The 24,609-nt window shown below is 37.0% G+C and overlaps 1 protein-coding gene across 4 annotated transcripts in view; it reads left to right on the forward strand.

Moving 5' to 3' along the window:
- Positions 1-295: 295 nt before the first annotated feature.
- Positions 296-24,609, forward strand: part of TET2 (tet methylcytosine dioxygenase 2) — a 59,874-nt gene continuing 35,560 nt past the window's right edge. For 3 of the 4 annotated variants that reach the window (XM_072405656.1, XM_072405659.1, XM_072405660.1), the window contains exon 1: positions 663-1,250. The gene's annotated coding sequence lies outside the window, so the exon portion shown is untranslated. Of the gene's footprint in view, positions 581-662; positions 1,251-24,609 lie in introns of those variants that run through there. The other variant, XM_072405657.1, reaches the window with a different exon arrangement.

The following is a 24,609-nucleotide window of genomic DNA, read 5'->3' on the forward strand; positions in this document are numbered from 1 at the left end:
TCATGAAAAACAGTGTACCACTTTTCGTACAGAAATCCAAACATCAGTGAAACACCCAGGTGGTTAAATGAATGTTTTCAGTACACACTTGATATTTATAAATATGCTTTTTTGATTCACAATTACCTTTCTGCTAAAGCACAAAATAGAAGAGCACTGCTATGTGAATGATAGCACTTTTCTAAACATGTGTTGTCATTAGCAAACTTCCTCTTCTGCTTTGGTCAAAGTGCAGGGGGGAGGGCAGTCCAGGATGTCAGAGCATTTTGGGTGATAAGTGGGCTGGCTCAAATTTCAGCAAGTTTAGGAAAGAAGCATAGCACAGCAGCTTTTAGTTTTTTTAGGATGATTTTAATGAACTTATTCTTTTAGAAAGCATAGCTGTAGAAGTGAAATAGGGTGCATTATGAGAATTGAAGTGAACATTCTGGACTGGGTTCTATATACATTGGTTCATCAGATGGAAGATAAGGTATAGCAATGCTGGCGTGGTAAAATGATTTGGTCTAGCAATTATACAAGTATAGGACATAACATCAGAACACAAAGCTTGTCACCAGAGGATACAGTACAGGACTTGGTAAGCATTTTTTATTTTTCACATGGCCAATTTTTTTTTTAAAGGTTGTACATTTCATTTAAAAGCAGCATCAGGAAAAACAAAAAACAAAACTCCAAGCACAGTGGTATGGAGTTTCTATAAGGAAATGTGTGTAAGGGGAGCTGAAAGGGGGAGATGAGGAAGTGTACTGTACTGTAATGCGATATTCAGAAAATCAGCTATCTAATCTCTCTGCAAATTCCTTCCCCCTCTGCGGAAAGCAGTTGTGTAGCTGGAGGCAGTGTCTGTGCAGAGCCACTATTGTGATCCACTCCACAGCTTGTGTACAGCCCGGGCTTCTGCTTACTATTGTACAGCCAAAAAAAATGTGAGGCTTTATGTAGGAAGCCCTGAGTAGGGAACTGATTTACATTACCCCAGCTAGCACTCAGGCAGCGCTCAGCACACACTACTTTGGGGTTGCTTCACATGCCAGTCACGTCCACCCTTTGGAACAGCGAACAGCAACACCGGGGCTTCATCAAGTGATGAGAGCAGACGTCAAAGTGCCCTATGAATATTGATGTGGAGGCTAGTCTGCTTTCGTAGAGGAGCAGAAGGAAGCAAGATGGCTGCCCTTTAGGATTTGTTAGAAAGGAGACCAGACTGTGTTTGCTGGATTTCTGCAAGGCTGAGGGACGTTGAAGAGGTCAGAGTGCTATATTTATGCCCATATGTCCTTCCGTTTCTCTCTCTTCCCTCTTTCTTTCTCCACTTTTCACACTGTTGGCGGCAGGTCTGTTTAGTGTGCAAGAATAAAATATACAGATCTTTCCCAACATGGCTGACATGCACAGGTTTTACATATATAATAAAGAATCCTTTAGGTTTTCATCAATGCTTCCATGTCATGTTCTATTTTAATATATATATATATAAGATGTGCTTTGGCTTTGCTCTTACTATTTTATAAACATTTCCAGTGTTTTCCATAGTTCAATGTGTTTTCTTTGTTCTAATGTTGTTGTATAACAACTTTTTGCTTTTTGTTTTGTGTAGTCAAATTAAGCCTTTAGATGTCTAGCAGATTGATTGTATTGATTCATTGCATTTTTAGCCTCAATTCTTTTTTTAGAATATTCCTGCCAAACATTTTGTGTGGTGTTTGTATCCTGAAAATGTAAGATTAGCAGAGACATTTTAGTGTGTTTTCTGTCTCCTGGCATGTGTCTTTCAGTGTACCTTGGACATGTTTTTTTGGAAGCCTGCATTCTGCCTTTGTGTTGCTGGTGAATCAGCTTTCCTTTGAGTGACATGTAGACACAAAGACTAATGTATTCACAAGGAGGTATGATAAAATGGTGTCATCAGATGGGCATTTTATGGCTTTACATCATTTTACCATGAAATACTCTGTAAAGGTAATCTCATATCAGAGTGAAGATTTTTAATGTTTGTTGTGTATAAAAATGAATTTACTAAGGACACACTGTATATGCTGACATCTATTGTTTTTGTCTTGCTGTGCCAGATATAATTTTTTTTTATTACAAGGACATGAAAAGCATTTGATCGTTGTTTTAAATGGGTATTATGGAAATAGAATCTGGGAGATAATGCTACATGTCCTTTAATACACCCAACTAGGTTATTAAGTGGCCTGCTTCATCTGTCCTACATGCAGGAGATTGGAGATGTAGGTGACATTCATGTTTATCATTCCAGACCAATGAAAGAAGTGATTCTCCATTTTTTTTATAAGAAGTCAGCTGCTCTGTGTGCCATCTGAGGAGACTCTTCAATGCATTTGCTTTCGTCACACTTTGGCTGCACACATAAAAAGTAAGGCACAGCACACAGATTCATTCAGAAAATGGTTTCCCGGCTCATCTACCATCTCATTTTATTTTCCTCCTTTCACTGGGATTAAAAGATCTGTTTCCTGTTGCAGGATAATGGAAGCTGTCTGCAGTGCTGCATTATGAGGAGGAACTGTGCATATTTAGTTATATATTTACATGTGTATTGTAGCACAAGACTTTCATTCTTGCTGTCAGTAATGAGGACAAAGGCGGAGAATTAGAAACCTTTGCATGGTCTTTAAATGAAATGAAGGAGCCCTGTGGAAACTGATAACATGCTGAAGTGGTTAATCATGGATGGCAAGACAATAGCAATACAAAGGTGTGGAAAATACATTAGTGTTTACCACCACACATTACTAATGTGTGTGCAAATGAGTAGTTAGCAACTTTCTTACTTCTTTTGAGGTGTTAACGTGTGTCATTGCAGTGTACAGCTAATAGAATTGGTTCAGTACAGACCATGTTACCTAGGAGTCTAACCATTTAAACCTGAACTGGAAACAGTGAGTTATAGTAGACTGAGTCACAAGACTCCCTATGGTATCTTTTGCCATTCAGATAGGAAGCCACTGCTGGTGATATAATGTGTTTGTGTGTTTACTTATTTTAGTTCTACTTTTAATAGTTGTAAATGTGGAGATCTTGGACAGGACAAATGTAAAATATCCATTCTATGTTGCAGATTGTCTAAGTTTTCCAAACATTTCAGCATTTTAAGCTGTTGGTTGTGGAGGTGAGTGTACTTTTTTCATGGAGCACACTGTTGGCAATGTTTGCATGGTTCTTGGCACATTACCAATGCACTGAAATAGTTGTGATGGAGAGTGCATGGACTCTGGTATGTCAACACGGTTTAAAGACCAAGTAGCATGCGGCGGCTCCCTGCTTGTTGTGACGGCAAGAGTTGGAGGGCTGTTTACGGCGCTAGGTAGCAGTTGCGTTGGGCGAATGTGTGTTATCCAGTCACATAATGCTTGGAAATTTTTCAGTAACTAACGGAGCTGCCAGCTTGAAGCTGTTCAAAGTACAATCACGGCTTTTTTGAATGGGAGTATATACATTTTGTATATATTACCTTCGTAAATAGTATTACCTTAGTAGATTGCCATTGTCCTCTAAAAAACAAAGTTGTGTATGAAATATTTGTCTTGGCCCATTAGCTAACTGTTTCCACTCTCCGCTGCCTGAAACAGAGTAACTTACAAGTGTGAGCGGCTTATGGTAGTAGAAGAGACCTGCCAAGTTGACGAGAATGCCAGTGGTTATCTTTGGAAATGATTCTGCAAAACATGACCACAAATTGTTTAGTAAGATTCACAGTATCCTAACTTCTTTTTCTGGTATATAATCAGATGGAGGGATCCTGTCCAGAACAATCCTGTGTCATGCCCAAGCCACTACTTGACAGACATGCACCTTGTAAGCCAGAATAGACACTGTTTTGGATACCCATGTGATAATTTAGAGGAGAAAAATGAACAAATGAATACAAAAAATATTTTCTGAATGGTTTTGTAAAGTCGCATCTTGGTATAAGCCTTGACATTTGCAGTCACCCTTATTCAGAACTCTAGCATAAAGAAAAATGGTTGGGTAGAAGTTTGTAGCCAAATACCAGTTGTTTTCTGAAATAGTTGTGCATGTTGGATGTAAGTGTGGGGGCTGTCTGGAGGAAAAATATATTGTTGCTGATATTATTAGTTAGGAATAAATATGCAGTTTTATTTCAGTCTCCAACATGGTCAGTTAGTGGCAACATCTAGAGAGCCATGAGATGTGTACATTGTGCATCTTTTATATTTTTAAACAGAATTAAGAGATTTTCAGATTCCCATTACCAACTTTGTGATCATTTGCTTCCCTTTACAAGTCTATTGTTTATAGGGCTATGCATGTGGTTACGTTTTTTATAATTGGTATGTCTCTATTTTAATCTCAGTTCTATAGTGTAACATACTGTGTATTCAGACTACCAATGTTGCATCTGTTATGGTTGCCTTTTACTCTGTATTGTGTCCAATGTGTGTTCCTATAAATAAGAATCTGAAATTTTCAAAATGTGTATTGTTTAAAGCACAACATGAGGTTGGTTCAATATCCACTAGCTCTGACAAATGAGTTTTATAAACTCATTTGGCACCTGTGTATGACAATTTGACAGTGTATAATAAAAGCACCATTCTAAAGCTGATTGTAGGGTATAAAACCAAAGTAAAATTCAGACAATTTGGATATTTTCTGTTCTAGCCCAGTGCAAATTTACTAAATTTACTGTCAGACTATGCAGCAGACACCCTAAGGTGCTTATATTGGCAGTATCTAACCAATGCTTCTCCCATGTGCCATGTTCTGCTGAAGCCCGAAAAAAAAATTGTGGGAATACAGGAACAAATACACTCCTCCTGGCATCTAACAGTTTATTTCTTAGTACATAGTTATCCAATCTCCAGACTTGAAACTTGGGGCAAGGGGGATGTACCTGGCCCTGTGCAAATTTCAACTTTTAGGAAATCAAAACTTGCATAGGACTTTTGTGTGGGTAGGACAAAATACTGGAAATGTTTATATTTTATGTATTTTGGCGAGTAGTAATGTACCAAAGGAATGTTACGTGACTGTGACAAACGCGACTACTTTAATGTACAATGCTGGAAAAACATTTAATGTGCTAAAAAATCCACCCAGTCTGGTCAAGTAGACAAAATGTAGCATATGATCTAGTTATCATTGTTTTTGGTTTTCTTAGCAAAATGTCAATGTAAAAATCAGACAGACACCAAAACATTACAGCTTAATTTACTGCATTGATCAAGTAAGTTGTGTGGTACTTCATTAGACTTGACAGGAGTCCGCAGACAATCTGCACTTCGGGAGGTCCTAACATCAATTGTCACGTGGTGTGGCTTACAATGGGTAAACCTTTTTGTTTGTTTTGTTCCCAGACAGACATGAAGATATATAGATGTGGCTGACAGCTGTAACTTGCAATTCTAAATAGGCAGGTGTCAAGCAGTGGGTCGTACATGCTCCTTTATAAAATTCTACATAAATGACACCGATCTGTAAAAACAACCAACGTTTAGGTTTCTTACTTTACAAAAATGCTCTTTTGCAAACAACACTAGTGGCAAACAATTGGCCAGAACCATCCAGAAAAGTTTTAGCTGCAAATTAAGAAAAATTCATGATATATTGTCAAATAACATTTGTTCTTTGTGAGAAGGTCCCTATGGTTGGGAACATTGGCCGATTCTGACTTTTATCTTTCAGATCAGGGGACACTCTTGTCTTTTGGCTCTACCCAAACATAGTACAAATATTCTGGCCAACTCTCGAGGGAAAAAGATGATCAAATTGTTTGTGTTTTTTTTCCCAGGTAACTGCTCTTGCTCCCAACTCCACCCCCCCCGAAAGTTTAGAGATAACTGTAGAAGGCTTCACTTTTTCTTCTTTTTAGTCACATCACACACATTCCCCAAGCAAACTTGCATCATACTGTTTTATGAAAGAAATGGTTTAGTGGCCACTAATTATCTGTCGACAGCTTACGGACTTATGTAAATGGGCAAAAGCAAGCCAAAGCTTTTACAGGTGCTTCTTCATATACATTGACAGGTATGGGGAAGAAAAGAATTAATACCCAAAAACCATTGTACAGAATGGCAAAGTCTAAAATATAACAAAAGCATGTAAACAAAATGTGTGTATTAATAATTGGAAATAGATTTGTGGCATTAGAGACCCTAGGCATGTGTGGTTTCATTTAAAGGTATATGTAGTGTAAGCCACTTCCTGATAGAAGGAAGTGTTAATGTAATGTGTCACAAGGGAACAACCAAATAGTAATTAATGCACATGACTGCGCTCTTTACAAAAAGGTGCACAGCTGTAGTACTGTTTCCTTGACTTTGATTGTTGATGCTCTCTAGACAGGTTACCCATTGCAAATTCAGCTTTATTTTTACTTTGCACAATCATGTGAGCGATATTGAGCACCATGACTTAGAGAGAGGTCATCTGCGGTGAGCCAAAAATAGATTCTAAGCAGCCTCCCAAACGCAAGTCTGGTGGTACTAGCGCTACGTGCTGGCGATAGAAAGCCATTCTGCTTCTAGACTATAAATAATTTTGGCTGTAGCATTTGGGAATTGGAAGGCATAGAAACCTTTAACGTCTGTAAACAAAACAGACCTACCACTAAACACTGTTATTGCCAAGAGATTGTTTGCTTTTATTCTGTATCGCGTTATAGCAATGCATTTGTAATGTCCTAAAATTACATTTTGTTTTTTGCATTCTTTGAAATGTCTCTTATCCATAGAAAATAATTAGTGGTTATATTTTGTATTTGCCAATTTACAGACAATAACTGATCGATACCCCATGTTTTTTTTTTTTTTCTATCTTGTCGTTATCGGGTCTCTTTGCATTGTTCTTTAAACATTTAAACACAAAACCAAGATAAAAGCATGTTATATTTTGTGGAAAACATTGGCATTTTTATTGTTTGTGTTCGTTTTTGTCATTTAGCATGTGCATGCGAAGCATAGGTAGAATTAAAATCGTGTGCGTGGTTCATCTACAACAGTTTATATCGATTTGTATCATTTATATAATGGTTTCCAGCTGCAAGCGTTTATTGTAGTAGAGCTATAATACTTGTTAGCTTTTCAAAGTTACTCTTTAACTTTTTGTATCTGAAAGTGTCAGCAGTAACTAAGCTACCGACTGTGTTCTGATTTCCCTTTACATTTCATGGTGACGCAGGTTGCCTCACCTTAAATGGCCTCTTTAGTGATCTGTCCTTAAAAGCAACCTTCCCACCACTACCGATAAAAGTAGCCCTTGTTTGCATAGAAAATACTGTTCTCTCATTTTGCATTTATTGAAAAAGATTACTTGCTTTTATCCAGGGAACAAATCCTACCTGTGTTGGAATTAAATGTAAGGTAATTGCAAAATCCTTCCATGTGTGCCATAGTAGTTCGTACCCGCTGCTCCGATGATTGCTCCAAGTTGCTGAGGCGTACAAGTTTGATGTTGCTGTGTTTTTTGACAAATGTCTCTGAAACAATTGAGGCCAGCACTGCTGACTATGCAGTTGAGGTCCCTTCTTTTTCTTAACAGATCTGTGGCCCCCCCCTTTAATCTCCGCTGTAGAATACAGAATGAGAGAGAGTGAGTTAAATTTTTTTTCTGGCGCTGTAGCATTACTATCGGTGCCAGAGGTGACTCCGCGAATAGGAGATTCCAGGTCAGTGTGACGCCTCCTCACATGGTGACGCGCACATGGCTACAGTGTTTACAAACATGAGTCCAGAAATACTAAGGGGAAATTGGAGGGTGTGTCAATCCTATTAAATGTCACAGGTGTTGAGTGCGTGGTGGAGACTGGATAAAAAAAAAAAAATACTGGAGTTGGACATCTCCCTTATCGCTCTATCATAGAAAAGGCACGTATATTACATGATCGTTACTGGAGAACGTCCGGGCAGAATGTGTTTTCAGCAAGATTACCAACATGCGTGATTGTAAATATTGCAGAGCTTGTGATACGGAATTGTGATACAGAATTAAAATTTGATTCATAGTTACATTGTGCGCAATATAATCACATGGAAATTAGAAAGCAAATGGCAAAGCAAAGGAATATCTTTTGGATCTAGCGACTCAAGTCTTGTTTTACTTCACCGTTTTTATTTTCTACATACCGAAAAGATATAAATGAGCTGTCTGGACACACTTGCCAGAATTAGAAGCATCTATAGAATGTTATGCATGGTTTGGTGGGAAGGTCAGGTTAGGACACTAGGAAAATAGAGCATGAGAAGTAACATCATACAATGAGGCCTTTTTGTGTGTGTAGAAACAGCCTGCTTATATTACCTGGTCTAAAGCAAAGAACTGTGCTCGATTTAACTAAACCTTGCTACTGCTCAGACTGCAGTATACAGAAGACTTCTGATATATACTTTTAGGTTTTCGTAAAATCTTGAGTTTTAATGCCTCCAAACACACTCAACTCAGATTTTTTTTTTTTTTTTTTAAACATGTCTTATGATTGTGTTGCCAACATGTGCACTTGCAATACATTTCAAACTCATAATCAAGGTTGGCTCTAGATATGTGCAGGCTATGAAACTGGTCTAGGTACTATGGGATTCCTATTGGACCACTTCCTTTATTCCTTATTATTGGTTTGGTATATATTTTTTAAATAGATACAAACTGCTTTGCCAGTTGGGGTTTTAAGATGGTGGTGGAAGCACCCTTTCTCCTTGAAAATATACATTTCACATGTGCTTCTAAAATCAGGTGTTAAAAGCATAATCAAAGCTTCTGACTAGCTGCTACCATTTGAAAATCAGCAATGACAAGGTTTAGTTGTTAAACTTAGTAGTGATTCTACACTGCTGCTGGATTTACAAATGAGCACAGTGAGCTCATTATCATGTATAAGAAACCAGTTTGAGATGACTTAAGCTTTATGATGTTATCCTGCTGGAAGTTTTTGTGTTAAAGTGGTGGACGTAGTCAACAGCAATACTAAGCTAGGCTCTAGCATTTGAATGAAGTTCATTTGATACTCGGGGGTCCCAGAGTGTGCCAAGAAAGCATCCCACCCACCATCAACAACAACCTCAACCCTGGATACAATGCAGGATGGATTCCTGCTTTTTATGTTGCTAATGCTAGATTCTGACCCTTTAATCCAAATTAGGCCAGTCAACGTTTCTCACATCTTCTCTTGTCCAATTTTGGTGAGCCTGTGTGAATTGTAGAATCTGAAAAGGACGGTAATGGCAGTGTGGTCTCCTGGAGCTTTAATCGGTCTGCTTCAAGGTTCAATGTGTGGTCGGAGATGTGCTTCTGCCTACTTCGGTTGTAGTGGTTACTTGCGTTATTGTTGCTTTTCTACAGTCATAGCCAAACTTTTTGACAGTGGTACAATTGTGTTTTGCAAATATTGCTGCTTCAGTATTTTTTACATTTACAGAAGATGCTGGTAGGTTATTTGTCTTCCCTCCAAATTGACCTTAGGCTGTGTTAGGGACAATGACTTTGTGAGCACATCTGAGAAATAGTGACTATATAATTTATATATTGAAATGTTTGTGCTACATAAATATATAATATTGAATACATGTTTTCAAACTGTAACAGTATTCTATGTCAGGTTCAGATAAAACAAGAAAATATTCGGTTACAAATGGAAACTCCTAGTGTAAAGGTGCTGCTTTGGTTAGTAAATGTTCTTTGTCTACAGGAAGACCCTAGCTGAAATAAATCCTTCATATACCAAGGAATACACAATATAGATGTTTCACTCTACACCCAGGCTGTAACCTCCTGAAGGTCTGCACACTGCTATTGTATTATTGAATAACTGACCACTTTATTCATTGGATTTTAATGTTTTGCTTTTTTTTTTTTTTTTTTTTTTTTTACTGCTTGTATACCTGCCATTTACTACTTGACTCACCTTGGCACATTGTGTTACATAAAAGCTTGTTTCAAGAATTACCTTTTTGAAAGTGTGTGCAGTATCAAGAAGTTCTCTTGAAGTAAACCCTTTAAAAACATTTATCTTCGTCGCTTTGATATCCTTCCATGACCTCGTCTAGCTGGTTGAAGTGATATGTGATTAAGGAAAGGTATCAGCCTTCATGCTTATGAAAATAATAAGGACTTTCATCTTGAAGTCTGCCTGCCAAAAGACCTGATGCATCTGACTGCTGCTTAAAAACATCTGGAAGTTTTTTTTGTTTTTTTTTCAAACAAATAGAATTAGCTTAGCAACAAAGTTATTTTCCATAACGTTTCATCAGGATCACATATGGTAATACATATATGCATTTTGATGTAGAGATTTGGGGACCTCCTGTATATATAAACAATATTAAAATTGATATAGTGATGATATCTAACAAACTCTTATATTACATTAAACCACAAATGTAGCTGCATATTTCAACAAACCTTCAACAATACAACAACCTTCACATTCAGGGGTCCAAATAAAGGCAAATGCATGTTTGCAAATGGAGATTAAACAAAAGGATGTATATAACACATGTACTAAGTCAATATGTGGGCTGCCATTGCCAAACTTCCATTTTGAATATACTTGAATACATATGCTGTTCCAAAGGTTTTAAAGTGGAAGTGTAGTGTGAACAAGAGAAGCTATTGTAGTAATGTACAGTTTTGATTTGCATACTTGCAAAATTTGTGTCCATCTTCAACAGCTTTGCACACCTAGGTCACCACTGTCCTCTTCATCCTTTGGGGTCACCAGTGATCTTTGAATCACCTGCATGTGTGCTTGGGGCTTCTTCATCCCAACATCCAAACCCATTTAGAGAATCTTACAGATGCCTGGAATGTACCAGCAGTGCGTGCGAAGAGCATTTAGGCATGAGAGACATGCACAATATTTTCTGACAAAAAGCTCTAAGTTCTAGCAGTTTAATACTAAGTGACCTCGAGCAACTATACAGCTCAGGAATTCTAACTTTCTTTAAGGTAACCAGCTTTATGCATGGTAAGGCCAGTTACCCGTAAATTAATAAAGTTAGAAAATTTGCAAATTTACAAGGAGATCTTCAATGGCATTCACCACAGAGCAACAGATTTGTTTGTACTGGTAAAAAGATTCATTACTGGCACTGTATTACAGACATATTGCTAACTAAAATGTTCCTATGTATTTGTATAAAAGCAATCTTCCAAAAGGATGTGTTTTTATTTTGGAAGGCCACCTATGGAATACATGACCTCCATCAGTATTTTAAATATTGAGGTGCGATATTCTTGCAGTCATTTCTCTGCCTTCTTTTGCAAGAAATACATCAAGGCGTCACTCTGGTATTTATCCTTCAGTCTTTACCATAGCTACAGCAGTTGAGCAAAACCAGAAATTTTGTTAAGAATATCACACCATTGGAACCCTTGAGAAATACAATATGGCAACATGCTTCAACTAGCTTTTATCTTAATAGTTTGTATAGTTCAGCATCAGTAAAATATATACGTAGGCATGTGCACAATTTTTCTGGGTCTTCGGTGATAAAGCAGCACAGTGGTTATCTGTGTTTTTTGTATTTTTTTATATTGTGGAGAACTAAGATTCATTTTTTGTCCTGTTCTTACCTACAATGTTGGACATGCTAATGGTTGTTCTAAGAGTACTTGTATTGGGTTAGGTTTTGTAAGGGTTGGTTTGAGCCTGAATGGAGAAAATCCTGCTCAGCAAGTTAAACCAAGATCACACCCAGTTTGCCGTGCCCTTTTGCAATTTAGTTTTAAAGGGATTTTTCACAATCTGTCATATTACATTTAGATGTTTGGATATGCCCAGAAAAGGTGGTGTTCTGTATTTCACAACACAAATACCCTGAGTTTACATTGTAAACATCTGTGGGTTTCTTCCCAGGTTACATAAACCTTTTTAACTCTTTCATAGCAGAATTTTGACTTATGGCTTAATGTACAGTTGAAATACATACGTGTCAATTGTTACCTGCCCATAGAGTTGTGAAAGGACATTAAGAGTTGGCACACTGATTAAGTCACTCTTCTCTCATTCCATCAGTTAGCTCCTGTTTTTCAGCACCTGAAATATAGTACAATCTGATTGAACGCTGCTCCTAAATACATCAAGTACGTAGTTGATTAATAGCTGAATTAAAGTTATTTTATGCATATAAGTCTTGAATTTAGCTTTAAGGCAGGTTACAGTCAACCCAGCATTATAAATTGAATTTCGGAATTACCGCTTTAGAGCGCATTTGCAATTCCCTTCCTCCTAAAAGAAAGCCATCACAATTGCTCCTCTTACAAATTCAGTCAAGTGTCACGTTTTGATTGCGTAAATATGAGTTTAAAAAAAGCATCCAGGGGCCATGGCCAACTTAAAAGCAATAACATGATTTGCTGCCTGGAGCATGTACATAACAATTTTTTTTGGTTCTGTGTCAGAAGTCATTGAGGGTATTATTTAGTCTTGAAAAAATTTTAGCTAGGAAAATGGTCTTTATATTAGAATGTGAAAATGTTTTTAAACCCGAGATGCTTGGTTTTTGTGCTTTAAGAATTTTTCTTGTTGGATTTTGGGTTTAGTTGGACTTATAGGTTTACCTTTTATGGTCCCATACAAATTAATATTGATTTACAGAAGGAATTGAGGCTGTTCAATTATCATAGTGAAGTATTATTAGATTTGACTTAGATTCCTGAATGAGACAAAATTTACTTTGGTTATTCTATGCAATCAAGTGAATAGAAATGTAAACATGATTATTTTTTTTTTGCTTTCATAATGCATGAGTGTCTGAAGTCAGCAGACATTGTTCTCATTTACTTAGCCATGTAAGCCAACTAGCAGCTTGTCCTTTAAATGACTTGAAATTGCTTAACATTTTTGAACGTACTTCCAGCTACTCTGGTGAATTATTGTAACGTTTATTCATCACCATTCTATGATTGACAAATATGTCCCTGTGTGAACTCTAACTCCACTTTCATCTCTGTGCATGGGAATACCTGACACACTTTAGATTAAGGTAGTCTGTTCCTATTTATTACAAATGATTTAGCTGCTCTTGGGAGCCAAGTCATGTTTTTGGTATGTATTATTTTATTTTTTCTTTAATGACTAGAGATCTTTTAGAATAAAATATGCTTTTATTTTACTCAAATGAAATGTAAATTTTTCTTGCAATAGCAACACTGTTTAAAAAGGGCCATGAACACCCTGGAATCCACATTCTTTGTTTTTGTTTTTACAGGAGAGGGCGCTGATACAGGCTTATATCGAACACCCATTGTCCTGATTTTTGCCTTTTTTTGGGTTGGGCAAATCTAAACTGGCCTGTCCCTAGACCTTGATAATCCCAGTTTTGCATGACATTGCGTTTCTGGCACATTTCCCTCTAATGAGTCTCAGACACGCTTTGCCTCCTCTGGCTTGGTGCCTAAATGCTGTAATAATGATTCAGTTTTTGAGCTGGAATGTTTTGCCAGACTTGTGATACTGTGCCCATTTGGCGTGTGGATCATGTAAACAGGTTCCCAACTGTATCTTTCGCAATACTCCACGTGTCTAGAATTATGGTATCAATATTTGAGATTTAAATACTTATGCTGAGAAAAAGGTTTTCAGAACTTTATTTTATTTTAGCTTCTTTATCAATATGTTTGACCGATTTTTGAGATTATCTAAGTTCAAACATCATATTGGCATTATTAAAGCACTTTTATTTATAGTTACCACTGATCTGTGCCTTTCAAAATACGGACACAGTTTGCTGCCCTGAATAAGCTATAGGTTTTTGGACAAGAACAGCCCTAGGTAATAATATATAGATACATAAGAGAACCAAAACTTGTGCTCTCAATCAGATTTTGATTCACCGAAGCAGTTCTGACCTGAAGTGCATAAAGGTCTTGGGGTAAACACTGAGGTGTATGATGTATTCTGATGACTGTCAGAAATACTTCAGAATCCTATTAGATTTGAACTTTACGCATTCACCCGTGTAAAACTTGCATAATGTTTGTAGTATGTATATGTACAGCTCTGTATAATGTTTTGGCGCTATATAAACACTGTTTATTAATAATAGAATGCATATAATATTCACTTTGTTTTTAAAGTCTGTGTCACCATAATAAGCTTGAAGTATACGTATTCCAGCTTTGCGTTGTTTTACTCTCTAATTTTTTGTGCATGGAGAAAATCATTCTGTTGAAACATAGGTTCTAAATCTGAGTAATCTTCATACTTTCCAAGATCATGAAATTGAAGCAATTTAAAGCAGTGAAAACCGATGACAGTAACCCGTACTGAAAGAAATAGAATAGAGTTCTATCATTTATGTACTCCTGGAAAAAAGACTCCAATGCTTGAATTTTATGCTTCTAAAATGCATACTTTATTTGGGTCATTGACTCGAAAACGTATGGAAGCAATTAGAATAGCATGACAGCCAAGGGACCAGAGGGAGATGTCCGCAAAGGCAGCCTACATATGTCCCCCAGTACTAGATTTATAAGAATCGGATCTACTTGAAAATGTAGTTTTGTGTAAATTCTGTCAAGTTGAACTTGTGTTGTGTTTTAATATTTATGGACTACATATTTAATGGACTGCATTAGTAAGATATGTCTGTGTGTGTTAAGGGGGACACCGCATAAGGATTTTAAGGTTTTCACAAAGATGGCCTAAACTAATATCTTTTGGTGGGTAATGTGTACACAGTGTGTGTGTGTATATGTATGTATATATGTATGTGCGTGTATGTATATATATATATATACACACACACATATTAGTTTCTCTATGTAACAAAGATCATACTTATTTTCATATGAAAATCACTATCTTGGTTTTGTTATAAACTCCCCCTATCAATGTAGTTATAAATGTGTGTGTGTGTGTGTATGCACCTTCACTATAATGCACCCTAACCTAAAACAGATGTGCATGGTTGGTGTTTAATGATGTGCAACAGGCCTCACACTTCTCCTAGGACATGTGTGGTGCCTCAGATCCATTGCTCTTTTTTCCTGGAAGATTAGGAAAAATTTACATAAAATCATTTGCAGCAAGATGAAGAATCTTCCTTTCTTTCCGTGCCTTGAGTGCTTGCCTGCCTAATTAGTGTTTTGTTGCCCTCTTTTGGTAAATAAATGATCCCATAATGAGAATTCTTGCATGAATCTGTTAACTCTTTTTGTTTTTGGTATACAGTGTCTTGGGATCATTTACTATTTATTTATAATATTGATTTATGTAGTGCCAGAATCTTCTTTGCTGCAGTATAAAAGTTACAGCAATCCGTAATAGGATAATACACAAACATAAAATTTTCATTGAGGTGCATTGACAGCCCTTTCCAAATTATTTAACATGCAGATGTGCTTGTGGGAATGCACTGCAAAGAGCTAAAGAGGTTCCAAAAGACAGAGGTATAAGGAGGTGACTTAACATACATCGGAAAAATGCATCTTCCACTAAATAAACAGTATGCTGTGTAAAATGCACCACAAAGCAAAACCACCTTAGGGAAAAATGCAGAAGTGAGAATGTAACCAAAGTGTCTCTATAACCAAGAGCTAACTTATTCCTGCATTTTTGAGTTATTTTAATGTTTTATTCACATTTTCCCTTTTCCCACAGCAAAACATCAATTTTACTGCATGAAAATGTGTTTCCAAAAGTGTCCATTAACAATCTCATTTTATGTTTGGCTGGGTAAAATCTGCCCTGTATTTTAGTTTTTCAGGCCTTGTTCACATCTGTCAAGTCCATTGCCACTCGCCCAATTAATGCATTAGGCTTCCAACACATTTTTTCTCCCCAACACACTGAACCACAATGTGTTGAAATCAAGGTGCGCTGTGATTTTGTCATGAAACTCAAAAAGGTACACATCTATGTGCTTCAAACATGTAGTGTCCAGTAAAACTTCTCGTAACGATAATACATTGGTGTAATGCCAACCTAACAGGTAAGATTTACCTGATTATACGTACTTTTGCGTTCATACACAGGTTAGCGATTTTTGTTTCTTTACTCCGTGCTGACTTGCGTGGTTTTTGCATAAATACACTGTATTAAATTCACCCTTCATTGTGTGTTTTATTACTTTCTCTGCAATGCATTTCATAGATGTGAATCAGCCCCAATTGTTACTAAGTCATAAAGAAAATACAGATAAATTCAATTACAGTGGTGGCTTCATGCTTGTGCAAGCTTTAGCACTGAATTCTGGTGACACTTTGAGCTAGTTATACTTCAAAGCATCCTAAAACATGTGACATTTAGCATGATGGCATTTGTCATTTGTGTGCCATGTGAAACATGTCATTTAGATAGAGTAGCAAGTCGGTTCATTGCCTGTAGACTTTACATTTAAAGTAAGTTCATAAAGTGCTGACAGCAATGCATATGTAGTTGTGCCATCACTCTACAAGTAATATGCCTAATGCAGTCTAGTAAATAAAGAATTGCAATTTCTACTAGGCCCTTGGTTGCAGAGAAAAGGTTGTAAGAAAAGATCAGATCACTTGTCTTGTTTCTGCAGTAATAGGGAGGAGGAGGAGGAGGAGGAGGAAGGTGGAGAGAGTATAATATGGGTGTTACTCATGTGACATCAGCAGGCATCGGAGACATGTATGCACTGGATGGGAATCTCTGTACGGAACTGGAGCCTGAATGCTCAATGTAAGGGAGGGCTGCAGCAGCTGAACAGCAAGAGAAAGCTAAATGCTTTAATGTGAGAGAAGGGAATAACTACACCTTCCGCCTTCACAGCCAAGATCTGTCACAATCCTTTTTTAATTCCACGTTAGATTTCCTAATAAATGTCTTCCCTGCCAGTGTGATTTATTATTTCTGATTCCAGGACAAGAGATAATAATAACAGATGGAACAAAGGAGATAGCACATAGCTCCATTTAGACCTGCTTTGCTCCACAACTGGCCCTCTCTTAGGTCTGATGTATAGATATAAAAATATAAACATGTTCTCAATCTGCCAGATGTGTTTATATTGTTCTTTACATTAGACTCCATCCTGTATAAAGTTTTCTGCAGGTAAAGGTCACTTTTGTTCAGATGGTCTTTTTTTTCTTCCTCTGCACATAATAAAATTTGGTCTCTCTGCAACATATAAAATGATAGCCAAGGAAACTGGGAGGTTACAGTGACATATATTTTATTTAAAAGACAACACCAGCTAACTTTAACTCGTTTGTATAATAGTACCAAAGTAAAAAAAGAAAACTTATGCAATGACCTCCAAGCCTTTTACCCCTTTCACTGTCACCATTGCTGTGCATATAAAAGAGACATGCTTTACATCCATACCTGCTGTACTTCCTGCGCTGCATCAATAACAGTGGCACCTCTCATTCACTAAAACGCCTTGTTTGTTCTTTTTCTCTCTTTGGCCACTAACTGGCCATGCAAAAAACAAGATGCTGTGTGATTGTCCAAAGAGAGGCGGTGCGTCAGTTAATGAAAAGCGCTGCTTTCACAATAGTTGGGAGTACAGCAGAATTTTACTGCTACAGTGTACACCTGAGAGAAACAGTTTATGTGCACAGCAAAGGGGACACCAGGGGACATCATTTTTATTTTTTACTATTAGAAAAATGTTGCTGGTGGCTAAATTTGTATTGTTCTTTTTTTTTTTTTTTCCATCTCAGAAAAGTTGTTAGTAAGCTTTTGTTAGCTGGGGGTCTATGCCAGAAAAGTAGCAGTTCAGATTAAATCATTAGGTGAAGTAAAACCGTCTTGGAACTGTTTTATGGCCAGTGTGATCATAAGGTTGGGTGTGAATACATGAGGAGGAGAAGGAGAGTAGGAGGGCTGGATACTTCTCATCTGTTGTCAACTTCTGTGTTTGTTTAAGGCTACTAGGTCACACAAAGTATAAACACAACACAGAGGGCAGTTAGTGTGGAATTTAAAGTATATATACTGAGAAGGACCAGGAGACACTGAGGTTGAAGTTGATCTGCTTTATTTTAGTTAACGTGACTAAAGCAAAATCATTTATATTCAGCAAAGCTGGGCAAAATGTTCCACTGAATCAAGATTCATGGTGGACAGACTAATTTATAGATAGTGAATTTTTTTATTAAGCAATTTTTAAAAATTATATTTAAACTTTGTGTGTGTCTCTGTTTCACCCCCAAATAACATCCTAGCCCACCAGTGTGTATTACCATTTTGCTCCCAGTGCAAATGAGTGGTAAGCACATAAGACTCTTGTTATTCTGGACAACACTGGAGCAGCCTTTCCCAAAATTTTAGAAACCCTTAAAACAATCTTCAGGTCCTGGGAACCAATTCTAAAAACAGTTCTTTGGGGGTCAGTGGGGGGAAATGCACCTTGCACTGGTGGTCAGTACAAAGATGGTAAGAATACCACCATACCTACATACATCTTATAAGCTCGTTATCATGCTGATGGATCTTCCAAGTGGCACAGGCCCAAAAAACTTTGCAGGAAAGCTTTCCTCTCAAAGTGCTGCTTTTACCCCAGAAAGGTAGGTTAAGAGTATTGGCACATAAAATGTGCAGCTTTTACTGCAACTGATTGCAACATGACTTATTTGGATCCCTCATCCATTTACCCACATGCAAGTAGAAATAACAATGTAAAATTTAAATGTATTGTAGAAAGTTATTTTAACTCAAAAGGGTGTTATACTGCATACGGTCAACTTTGTCTGTTAAATACACAAGCTACATATAATTTTCCCAGAAAACTGATTTCTTGGCAACTATCTTTGGGGACAATAGTGACTGGTCTGTGCTTGATTACAGGAAAATTGAACAATATTTTAGTTGCAAGTTTTCATCTTAAAATTCTTGCTGATGATGAGGGTTTTTCATTTTCAAGACAAATATGGGTCAGGCCCTAAAATAAATGAGGGCCTTCCGTGCCCCATGATTCTGCTCTCCGCACCATGATGTCACTGCTATTCCAACAAGGCAATACTTGGGTTTGCAAAGACATTTGATGCTCTCAAAGGGTATTTGCATGTTTTGTATAGGTATATATTTAAATGATAGTTTTACTACTTCATTCCTTTTTCAATTTAAAGCTGAAGTACAAAAAGAGCAGGCCAATCTTCAGTAAAAGGTTACCTAACTCAAGCAATATTTATTGCTTGTGTGTAAACCAGGATGTGTCCTCAGCAGAACTTGCTACCCCCCCCCCTCCCCTCCTTATAGTGCAATACCATATATCAAAATATGTAATAAATGCAAACAACCTTTACACATTTATAGCAATGCTGGCCTTAATACTCTAAGCTATAATTCTTACTTTTTGCCATAACCACCCCTATTTTAGCAACACCTGTCTGTTGTTTTCCTAAAATGAGGGTTCACTGTAGATGTACACTTAAGGTTTTTATATTTTCACTAAGGAAAGAAGGAAATCTCTTATTTTTACCTACTAGTATGGCTCATGGGGAGTCTCTGCACTTAGAACTCCAGCTGATAGCTTCTCAGACTTGATGAAAGCATCTCCCAGTCTCCTGCAGTGCTTGAATATTCTTAACCTTTTTTCTGCAACATATTTCCAGCTTGGGGGCCTATTGATACCAATGGGCAAAAAACCTCAGTAGGGTACCAATTTTAGGTATGTTTAAAACTGAGAATAACACTTTAATATATTGGCACTTACCAGTCACTAGATGTGGCGGCTGCTTTAATTTTATCTGAGTCTCTTAGTACAAATTAGATTTTTCTCAGACTTAATGAAAGCAGGACCATGCCCCATGCAGTGCTTAGAGTTGTGTATAATTTTGTGTGAGACATTTCTAGCTTGGGTACTTATTGAACTAATAGGTTACTAATTTAAAGTAAATCCAAACCCTAGAACAACTATTTATTTGCAACTTGCCCGTCCTTAGATGAGGATACTGCATTAGTTTTATGTTTTAGTCAAATAAATGGCAAAAATGCAACGTCCTTGAAATGTGAAGAAACGGCATATGGATGTTTTTTTATATTCTGTAAATTAGGAGTCCCATAAATCTACCATTTGGGTAGATAAACAAAGGCAGACATGTTTGAGGTCTAACCATGACTCCCTCTTTAGATATCATAAAGACATTTTTACAGCCACCATGGGGGTGGAAATGTGTTATGTGCAGCATTACCCTGTTAAAATAAAGTGGAAAAGGCCTGACAATGAACTACCACATTTTCAAACTGGTATTCTGCAGTAGTTTTGTTTTTGGGTTTAAAATGTACAAAATTAGCAGAATATTAAATTATGATAACAAATATCTGTGGTGTGCTGAGTCATCAAGGGAGGTTGTTTAAACACAAAATACTTTGTTGTTACTGTACATAACAATTGTAGCTGTAACCAGACATTTTGGCTAGCTGTATACCCCAAATATTTACTTGCCTAGTCCTGGCTACCATATTGGAATGTGTGTGTTTTTAAGTCAAATATGGTAATGTACATTGTAATGGTGTACTATTGTTGACAGACACACAAGGCCTGTGGCAATATAACACAAAGCAAAAACAATATGCCTTAACCTCTTAATTCTTAATAAATATATATATATATATATATATATATATATATATATATATATATATATATATAATATCCTATATAGATATATAAAAAATTTCTATCAACAATGTACATTGAATTGCTCATTTAACCACTGCAGTTCTCGAAACAAAAAAACATGCCATCGGAATGTTTTCATTCAGTTTATAGGAAAATTCACTGATGGCTTTGGGTATTTTTTTCCCCTCTCTGTTAGACATGTGCTTTGCCACAAAGGTTCACTTTAATGTCAGGCCCCAAAGCTACTTATGCTAATTTTCCTTCACTTTGGAGAAAGGTAATCTAGAACAAAAAGTCGCTGTCAAGGAAAGTGTCCTAAACAATGATAGGCAGATAAATTACTGTCAGGGTTGTGTTGTGATCTCGATGGATGGCAACGCCTACCTGTAAGTTCACTTAGGCTAGGCACACACGTGCAATAATTATCGTCTGAAAATGAGCGATTCACAAATATTTCCGATTTTATATATAAATTTAATCCACCAATAATGTACACACTAGGAACATTCCTAATGCAGGAAGTGACATGCACACAGTCTACTAGATGCATTTAAGAGCTTTCCCAAGCAGAGAAATAAATGAAAACTACAGCAGTAAATAGAAAGTTGACAGTAGGTAAGTGTTGGCTTGTCTATGCCCTTTTTTAACACCACTATCTTACTAAACAAAGGCCTTTTTTATGTGGTACTTAACCTGAAAGGCTGCCTGTAGAATTTCAAATTCAGAAGCTATGGACAATTTTATATGAAGCACTATTATAATAAAGTCTTAATGTCTGGAAGAATACCCACCTTTCTCCTACCTACATTGTATCTTCTGATAAACCATTTCCGCTGGATTATGCATGCTTTCCTGTTTCAGAAGAGGGATAAATACATTTTAGGACAGAAAGCTTCATGAATCATTCTTCAATGAAATACAGATTATTTGATATTTCTGTAATATTTGTTAGGAGTATTCACCACTGTTTCACTTGTGTTGGCATATTGTACCATCTTCATCTTCTATCAGCTGTCCAATGGATGAAATGGGTGTAATATTTGGAGCTAGGACACATTATTGCTGAGTAAATTAGTGTTTCCGAAAGCTTTTTCCAAGGGGTTACTTATCTGCACTAGATGTGCAGTACACATTTTGCAAGTTAAGCTATGGTTCTGTGAAAAGAGCAGAAACGGTAAAGCTTTTGTGTGTACAAGATGGTTTTTGATTTGTTGCTCTTCTAACTCCATGTTTTCAAAATCTTTATAACAAACAGAAATCTTATAATTAACTGTTGATGATATATACAGCAAACTGTACATATGAGGCTATCTTCAAAATCTGCACCATTGATAGGACTTTGGAATGACTGTTCTAGACAATAATGTATTGAGGCTACTGGCATCTATCTGTAGATTATTATTACTTTTGAACAGACAAAGCTTAAGGTGCGTACACACTTCCAATTTTTATCGTTCCAATCGAACGACGAACGATCGATTGGGCAAAAAATCGTTCGTAAAAAAGTAACCAACGACGCCGACGAACGAGGAAAGTCGCTGGAAACGAACGACCGGACCGACGGATCGGATTGGACGACGATCGTTGAACATCGTTCGTGTGTACGGTCGTTCGTTGATCGTCCATGTTGAGAGCATGCGTGATGAACGAACGTCCGTTCACTTTCCTGTCGTGCACATAGTTCCTCTATCGTTCAAACGATCGTATCTATTGTGTGTACAATATCTACGAACGATCGTGTCGTTAACTCTATGTGCAGGATCGGTGCTATACGATCGTTCATATATATCGTGCATGAACGTTCGTCGTTCGTTTTCCAACGATAATAATTGGAAGTGTGTATGTAGCTTTAGTGTTTTTATATACAATAAAAAAATAAAGACCCAATATTCATACCAAACGTGTAATTGGCACTCTGATCAAATTTTCAGACAACTGCTTTATTTATAAATCGGAGCTTTTTTGCATTATATATAAACTGCATTATTGTTCACGTGCAGTGGATATTACCTTGTAAACACCCTCTGAGTTAATACAAAAGACAATGGGCCTATGGTATTTTATTTTGCAACAGAATCACTACTGCCTGTCACTTTATAGTCGTGTGACGGCTAAAACTTGTATCAGGTTTACAAAAGGCAGAATGAGTTCCTGGCAAGCCTGTGTTTGTAAAATGTTTCTGTGGCATTCTCATTGGCAGTGATTGCAGGAGAGCATCCTGCGTCTGTGTTGTCTCAGCCCGTTTGGTCCATGTTGCTGTCACAAAGACAGTAAGGGGTGGGGATGTTCTTCCAGAGAAAACTGTAGAGTTAAATTGAATAGCACAGATGAACATAAGGTGTGGGCCAGCTCCCCCATTGTTGCAAGTGTGCAGTCGACTAAATTAAAAACAAAAATGTGCAGAAATCTTGAAATATGTACACCAGTGAATGGACTATGTCTTCTGAGTCTCCATAAGGTTTCAGCACCCACAGCTCCAGAGCCCCACCACAGCAGACACAGAGACTTTGTCCTACCTCCAGTTTACACCATCATTTCAAATCATTGGCTAATGGATGCAGGAGACTTATGACTAAAAATAGGGCAAACTTACTGACAAAAACTTGATGGGATAGGTAATCCTCATTTGTCTATTTCTCTGTTGTCTATTACAAGTATATAAGATAACAAAATTATAGTTTTTGTGAGAGTAATAAAGGTATGTTTCAGAAGGCACATTTTATAGTGCATTTGTTCTCATCAAGATATCTGACCAATTTATTGCTCATACAATTCTTTAGGTTGCCTCTAGAGTCTAAGTTGGCATAATGGACAGGTTTGGTTCTCCTGATAAGTTAAAAGTTCTTTATTTATTTTTTATTTTTTTGTTAACCATTTTTTTTCTGTGGATATGTGATGTAGTGTTATTTTCTTAAAAGCATTTATGTGGCTGGATGATGATTTAATCATGCTTTTACTACAGTTTTCCACAGAGTAGCAACAGGAGGTCTTAAAGCAGGCTCTGTAGATATTGGCCCCATGGGGATGCAATTGGTTCTACTCTGGCACTTGGATTGTTGAGTTTTTTTTCTTCTGCTGGGTCAACTTTAGCCTTAGATGAGGTTTTTGATTTCTTTACAGGCAAATACTTCCCAATTTGATTTAGGAGCTGGATATCAAGACAAGACTATGACAAGGGAGTGTGGAAAGGACGACAACAGATCTACTACTGGTTAAAAAGGTTAATTAAACTTCTCTGGAGATCCCACAGGAAAAAGAAAGCTAAAGACTATAGAGGTGCCAGAGAGACTGAATAAAGGATAATGGTAATCGCCACATGTTTTCATTATTTTCCCAAAGAGAGGACAGAGAATGGTAGCAGAGGGGAAAAGCCATCATTTTGAACAAAATGGTAAAGTTATGATGTTTCGGCAAAATACATATTCCCTCCAAAAATCAAGAACGAACCTAATTAAAGTTTAGGAACTAGCTGCATTCTTTGGGATGGGACAGAGTTTTTCATAAATCTAAAATGTCCAGCAAGATTTCATTTGTGGTAAAGTGGCTGGCTTTACTGCAGTGTAACTGTAGAGCTGGGTTAATAGGGCACCCCATTCATGTTCATGAATCTTATAGTGCCAAGTGCTGAGCATTGCATAACAGCAATGGTACCTTTTTCACAATGACTGCTGTACTGGTTCAAACTAACGTGTATCTCATATTCAAACTAACCCATATATGTACAGTGACAGAAAAGTAGGCCTTTATTTTTAAACCTCTGTAAAATGAACATATGTATATTGTATGCATAGGTGTAGGTATATATCTTTTAGCTACACATACATTTTATGTGTAAATTCCTATACACGCACACAACACAATACATTTTTTGATATAGTTATTTAAACATGTATGTTTCTTGTGACACAAAATGCTTGATGGAGTATTTTCATTTTCTTTGACCAATAAAACCATTTTATGAAAGGATAACTGATCATCTCCTTCTCTTGGGCGCCTCTGCTATCCATGCCATTACCTTACCAACTCTCCTAAAAGACCGAGGCTGTCATAGCCATTAAGATTACAAGAGAGCATGTAAAGACAT

The sequence above is a fragment of the Pyxicephalus adspersus genome, chromosome 3 (genome assembly GCF_032062135.1).
Source record: "Pyxicephalus adspersus chromosome 3, UCB_Pads_2.0, whole genome shotgun sequence".
Lineage (NCBI taxonomy): Eukaryota > Metazoa > Chordata > Amphibia > Anura > Pyxicephalidae > Pyxicephalus > Pyxicephalus adspersus.